This window comes from Manacus vitellinus, unplaced genomic scaffold (assembly GCF_001715985.3).
Source record: "Manacus vitellinus isolate BGI_N305 unplaced genomic scaffold, ASM171598v3 scaffold_52_pilon, whole genome shotgun sequence".
Lineage (NCBI taxonomy): Eukaryota > Metazoa > Chordata > Aves > Passeriformes > Pipridae > Manacus > Manacus vitellinus.
The window spans coordinates 3851151-3857941 of NW_021940628.1; positions in this window are offsets into that span (position 1 = coordinate 3851151).

Consider the following 6791-nt stretch of genomic DNA (forward strand, 5'->3'; position numbering starts at 1 on the left):
GGGGGGTTCCTCTCTGTGCAGGGGTCTCTGCAGCCCCTCGCAGCCCCTTCAGCCTCGTGCTGTCACATCACGTTATTTGCTCACGGAAAGTGACTGATGAACCTTCTCCTTCCGTTCCCCTACCTGCAAAATTCCCAGTGCCCGAGGGGGATGCTGGGAAAGGGGACCCCAGACCTCAGCACCCACTGCTGCTCCCCCACCCACCGTCACCTGCAGTGAGCGGCTCCAGGATTGGAGAGGGGTATTTTTTGAGGATTGGGAAGTGATGTCTCAGCTGGGATTCATGTCCTGATCCCCTCCCAGGGATGGAGTGGGGAGGGCAACCCCCCACCCAGGCTCCTGCCCACTGCTGGCTTTGGGGGCGAGGGTCTGGGCAGGGCTGAGCCCCTTGTCTGGGGCACAGCAGCCCTCTCATGTTCCCCCCAACTCTTAATTCGTTCTCCATCCTTTTTGCATCCGCCTCCTCCCCCTCTCCGTCTCAGCTGCCTGATGAATGAAGGATGGGTTTTTAAGCCTTTTTTCCCCCCAAGGCCTGCAGCTCTGGCTCGGCTGCTATCGCTGGGATAAATGCAGCTTTTGGGCCCGGAGCAGCATCCGCCGGAGCCGCGGCCCCCCGCGCCGGGTTATCAATCCCTGCTCAGCACCACCGGCGCCGGGCTGGGTCCTCTCCACTGGGAGCCCTTTTCCTACCCTCTGGCCACAAGAAAGACCAGTGTGGCTTAATTCTACACAGTATCAACACCAAACAGACTCAGCCCAACACTACTCCCTTCTCCTAATTCGGCTTTGTGTTCCTCGCTTTTCATGAATTTTTAAGAAGTTTCCGTTTCTCCCGGGGTTCCGGCGAGTTTCCCGGGGTGCGCCTGCCCTGGTGCTGGCTCTGGGTGCCCCTCCTCGCCCTCCCGGAGAAAACAAAGGAGACAGAGAGTCAGCTTGGAACTCCCCACCCTGGGAAGTTTTTTGGATGGCTTGAGAAATGAAATCTGCCCCAGCTTGGGAGATGGGAGGGCCGGCGTGGTGATGGGATCCAGCGCTGGGTCCTGGCACAGCCCGTGCCTGGCACAGCCCGTGCCACTGCTCCTGCCAGCAGCACTCAAACTGGAAATACAGATGGTGCCACTCTCAGGGCAGGGCTGGAGCTGTGGGGGAAGGAGACTTTGGGAAGGCAAAACAAAACGAGATGAGCCCTCAGTGGACTTAAAAAAACCCAAATGCATTTCTTTGTTGTCTTGCTCTAGTGTGAAATGCATACTCCATCCATGACTGGGAGCTGGAAGCTGCCTTGTCCCTCTGGCCCTGTCCAGAGCAGAGAAAATGAGGCAGGATAGAGGAAAATGGAGATTCCAAGATGGCAAACACAGATAGAGCCTGTGAATGAAGCCAAGCCAGGCGCTTCAGTTTGAAACTAAACACAGATAAACTGAGAGCGTCCCTCCACCACCTCGACCCCAGCCTTCCTCCACTTCCAGTGGTCATGGGGATTATTATCCCCTTGGAGGAATAAAGTGTAGCACTGAGGATTCTGGGATTCAACCCGATGATTCCAGGGCTCTAGGTATTCCAGTGCAGATGCTGAAAACTGGGAAGGCATTCCCTCCAGCCAGGCAGCCACTACATCACCCGGGAACGGCGAGGAAATAATGATGTACGGCTGGCCTTGGGGCACTCTTTGCAGCTCGATTGGCCTCCCTGGCAGAAGAATAACCGAGAGTTTATTGCTTCTCTTCCAGTGATCTTTACTCCCAGCTGTTGTCTCTGGGAGGCCTGGATCCCTGTACCTCACCTGAAGAGCCATGGGCTGCCGGTGAGGTGCTGAGTTGGATCCCAGGCACTGAGGTGCTGGTTCCTGGGATGGGGCTCTGCTGTCACAGGGAAAATCCCCCCTGAGCTCTGGCCAAGGGAGGAGATGGGGCCTGGGCACATCTGGGACCCCTTTCCCCTTCCCCCTGCAGGTGCAGTGAGCTCCTGGAGCAGCACCAGCACCCTTGGCCTCTGCATCCAACCGTGCCCAAAGGAGAGCATCCATCTGCTGGCTCCTTCACACCACATCCCCTTCCCCAGCACCAAACACCCCCTGCACCCATCCCTGGGCACTGTACCCAGGCAAAGCCCCTGCAAGGGGCCCAAGAGCCCTTCTCTGACATCAGTCCCACCTGGCTGGGCAGGAGAAGGGGAAAAAAGAGCATTTCCACACCAAAAGCTGGCAATTCCCAGCTCCTGGTGCCGTTTGTGGAGGGCAAAGGTGAGGTGGTGGCAGGTGACTTTCCCCCATTTCCTTGGTGGGGCTGTGCTGCAAACAGCCCGATTGCCGCGATTTCTCTGTCATTAAAATGTAAATGAAAACAGACACAAAAAACAATCTGAATTTCCAGCCGAGTTGCTCTTGCTTAATATTCTGCCCCGAAGGGGGATGTGCGGAAGCAACAACATTTCAAAGGGAATCGTTAAAGAAGGGAGGCTCAAACCGCGTTTCCATCAGATACCGCGGCAGAGCCCGGCTCTCGGGGTCCTGCCCATCCCGGCGCCGCTGGAAAGGGAGAGCAGGAAGCAGGTCTTGGAGAATGGACTTTCCAAGCCGGGATGAGGGGGATGCTCGTGCTGAGTGGGGCTGTGCTGGCCGTATCCCAGCGTGGTCCAGCTCCGGGTGTGGATGAGCAGCACGTGCCTGGCTGCAGGGATCAAGATGGGATGATGCTCAGATTTTAATGCATCCAGAGGTTTTAGAAGTGCCCTGGAAGGGCAGCAGGGTTTGCAATGTGTCCAGACCCCCCCCAGCAGTGCATGTGAGGGGAAGATCCCAGTATTCCCAATCCTGCCTCCTCCCTGTCCACCCTGAGCTCTCGGGACTGGCACTGCCCCACTCTGTTTCAAGCAGGAGATGACTGTATTTATTCTGTGTTTATTCTGCCAGTGTGAGGCAGTTAAAATAAAATACAAAATGCCAGGGAGTGAGAATAGCCTGAAAAATCCTGTGAATGGTGGTTCTGTCCCAGTGGATGCCGCTGGAAAAGGAGGGATGCACCAAGGCTCAGGGTCACACATGAACTCCCAGGATCTGCCCCCAACCCTCCAATTCCCACTCCTCAGTGCCACTTACCCAGGGCTGCAGGGAAAGGGAGCCTGGCTGGGCAAGGAGCATCTCTCTGCAGAGTGACAGAGGCCTCTGCTCCCCACCACCCTCCCAGACCTCCGAGGCAGCAGCAGGTGCTCCCAGCACGGTGGCTCATATGGATCCTATAAGGGCTGAGCTCATCTCTCCAGGCAGCCTCGCTCCTCCAGGCACTGGGGAGCAGGCAGAGATGGTGGTGGTGGGAACCTGGAGGTGCCCAGGGTATGGGACCCCTCACCACCCTGGGCACTGCCTGGATGTGATATTTGGGATGAGCAGAGCAGCCCTGGCTGGGCTCACCCTCCCAGCCGAGAGCAAGGAAAGCCCTTTTCCTGCTGTAAACCAAACATGTGGGATCTGGAAGTCTCCAAGACACAATAAACAAGGGATTCCGGAATGCTTTAAGTGTGTCCCAGTCTGGATCTCTGGATGTTCATGTCCTGAGATGATTAATTTTCTTTTGTACTTTCATGGCATCAGTTATCACATCATTCGGTTTTATTTTTAAAGACTTGTTTTTTAAGCCCACAAAACACTGGAAAGGGTTAGAGTGGATTCCAATTACAAGGTAAAATATTTCCCTCCAAAGCTTCATAAATACTTGATTTTGGTTCAATGCCATTATTTTAACTTTCAAAGCAAGGCAACATTTGCCAAAGCTCGCTTTCTGCAGTAAAACCAGCCCAGTGTCACAGGGATTTGATACAATAACAATAAACTTCCAGAGGAGACCTTGAAACCAGAGGGACTGTTGGCCGGGCAGAGGAATTCAAGCTCAGATGCCATGGGGTCTGTGGGTCAGATCCCCCCGTGCCAGGGGGACCCCAACACTTCTGCCTGGCACAGTGGCTGCATCCAGATCCTGCTGGTGCTGTTCCCACCGACCTGGGGGGTTTGGAGCTGGAGCATCTCCCCTGAGAGCCAAGTTCTCCACCTGTGAGCTGAGAATACATCCCTTCACTTACCGAGGCTTGGCAACCCCCGGGGATGGGGACATCCCTGGCATGGGGTCCTGGGGCCCAGCCCTGTGTCCAGCCCTGTGCTGGTTCCTGCCCATGGCACCCATCCCATCTGGATTGCACCCAGAGGGGGCTGAGCACAGGCTGCAGGGTCACAGTGTCCTGGGAGGGGGGTGCCAGGGGCAGAGGGGGACCCTGCCCCCTCCAAGCTAGCCCTGGCTCAGCCCTGCAGTGTTTTAGGTCTTTATTACTTTTCCCCCCCGCAATTGGTTGGTTTTTAATTGATTCCCAAATCTCATTTGGGCACGGGAGCTGGGGGTGGAAAAGCTCTGCCTGAAGTTGATTTTGCAAATCAGCTCTGGCCATCTCCAGCCGGGTCCCGGGGCAGGAGCATCGGGCTCCCAATAACCAGGGAGGAAGCCTCTTGCTGCCAGAGCAGATCCACCTCTTTGATATGCTCCCTCAGTTATTCTTTCATTTCTTGAGCAAATAATCTGGATTTTCACAATATTTACCTTGGAAATAATTATTTGTGTAAAGCATTCGACCAAGACAAACAGAGAATTGCTCAGTGTCGCTGCGGGGCTGGGAGGGCTCATGTTCCCCCAAACCCTCCGGAGCGTGGGCTCCATGGGAAGTGGATGAGGGGAGAAACGGGCTTGGAGCTTGCACCCCACATCCTATGGAACCCCCGAGGGCTGGGACAAACCTCCTGGCAGCCCTGGCTGCAGGGCATGGATAACAATGGAAAAACGCAGCCACTCTGCCCTTCATGCCTTGCTGTGTCCCTACATGGACTATTGCATCCCTGAATTCCCACAGACTCAGAGGCTGGAAAGGAGAAGCAGGAAGGAGGGGTAAAAAGGTGAGGGAAGGTTCAAAGGGCTGCAACAGCCTCGGTTTTTCATCTCTAGTTAATCTCTGCGAGGCCTGAGGCAAAGTCACCCTTGGGTCAACACTCAGGTGTTGTTATCTGCAATCCCCATCACCCAGAGCTGCCCCCAGCCCTCCCCATCAGCGGGGCTGCAGGGCAGGGTGCTGGGAATCCGGATCCCCCGGTTCCAGCCACTCTTTCCCGGGGTGGGGGGTAAATCCTGCACCTACACTGCACCCCAGCACCGGCCCCGCGCTGCCCAAGGCCACGGCAGTTTATGTGACTTCCATTTTCCAAAGCAAAAAGGCTTCTAAATTGAGCCTGGATGAACTGCTGGTGCTGGCACAGCGTGTTGCCAGCTGGGGCGTGCCCAGGGGAGCAGGGATGGGACGAAGGTGCCAAGACCTGTGCCCTCGACCCACCGCTCCCCCTCACTCCCACCCGTACCCACTCCAGCCCTGCAGGGAGCACGGGGGGGCTGCTCCCAGTCTGGCAGGCTTGGGAAGGGAAATAAAGGCACAAATCCAGCCGGGGCTTGGCTCCTTCAGCTGCAAGGCTTTTATTAAGGTGTGCAACATGCCCACGGTCACAGGTGTGGGGTATGACAGAGGCAGCAGGCGCTGGACGCGAGTGAGCAGGAGGGCGGTGAGGGCAGGGTGAGCCTTGTGGGTGCTGCTGGAATCCTGCAGTGCTGGCACGGGTTGATTTGAGCCGAGTGTCCCCTTTGCCACCAAAATGTCATTTTTGGAGGTGGAGTTTTGTGGATCTCCTCACTTTACCCGCTGGCAGCAGTTTGGCCGGTGGGACACAGCAGCTCTGGAATCCCTCATCACCCTCCTTTTGCAATGAGAAATGGGATCAGTGCTGTGGGGCAGGGAGGGGAGCACGAACCCCTCCAGCCGAGCCCTCGCTGTCCTGCTGCCACTCCTCCACATCAGCACTTGAAAGGAATATGAGTCCTATGGAAACACAGCAAAGCACAGCAAACACACACAGCAGCTCCTTTTCCACCTCTAGTTAAGACAACTGCTCTTTGGGTCCTGTGTGCAGCCCTTGCTGAATAAAAAGCAGATTAGAAAAAAATACTCTCTTTGCTCTCAAACGATAAATTAATATAAACACCAACAGCACAAATTCATGAGCAGCTTTGGGATCATGCAGTGTTAGAGCATCGCCCGCGACAGACAGACGTGCACACACACACACAGACCTAAATTAACTCTTCTCTAATACTGACACTAAAAACATACATTGGCATTGGATTATTTGACACTTAAATTTACTTTTCAGCACTCTGGGGTTGCTTTCCAGAACGACTTTTTTCTCTCTCACACAGCCCAGGACACCTCACTCTCCCCAGCGAGCAACGTTCCCCAGTGGCTGGGCTGTGACACTCAGTGCAGGTGGGATGTGGGGATGAAGCACGTGCCCAAGTGCTTTGCCCAGGGAGGTTTAGAAGCTTCACTGCCCTGAGGCCCCTCCCTGCCCTGCAGCTTCCACACAGGCCCATCCTGGCATGGGCTCAGCCAAGCTCATACGAAGGACTAGATTAGATGTAAAGATGAGCCTGGTCACCCAGGGCTCAGAAAACCCCAAGGTCCTGAGGTCCACCCAGCCCAGCAGGATGGGGTACAGGACAAAATGAATTCCCATGCAGAGGGAAAATGGAGATGAGTGTTCGGGGACTCTTGGCTGCGTTAGAGAGAGATGGGAAGGGCAGGGTGGGCACCCAGGGGCCCAGTGACTGCTTTGCACAGGATGGAGATGCCACCAGCCAACACCACACCGGCCAGAGGGTGAGGGCTGGGCCGGGCAGTGCCGGTGGTTCCACAGGGGTGTCACCTCAGGG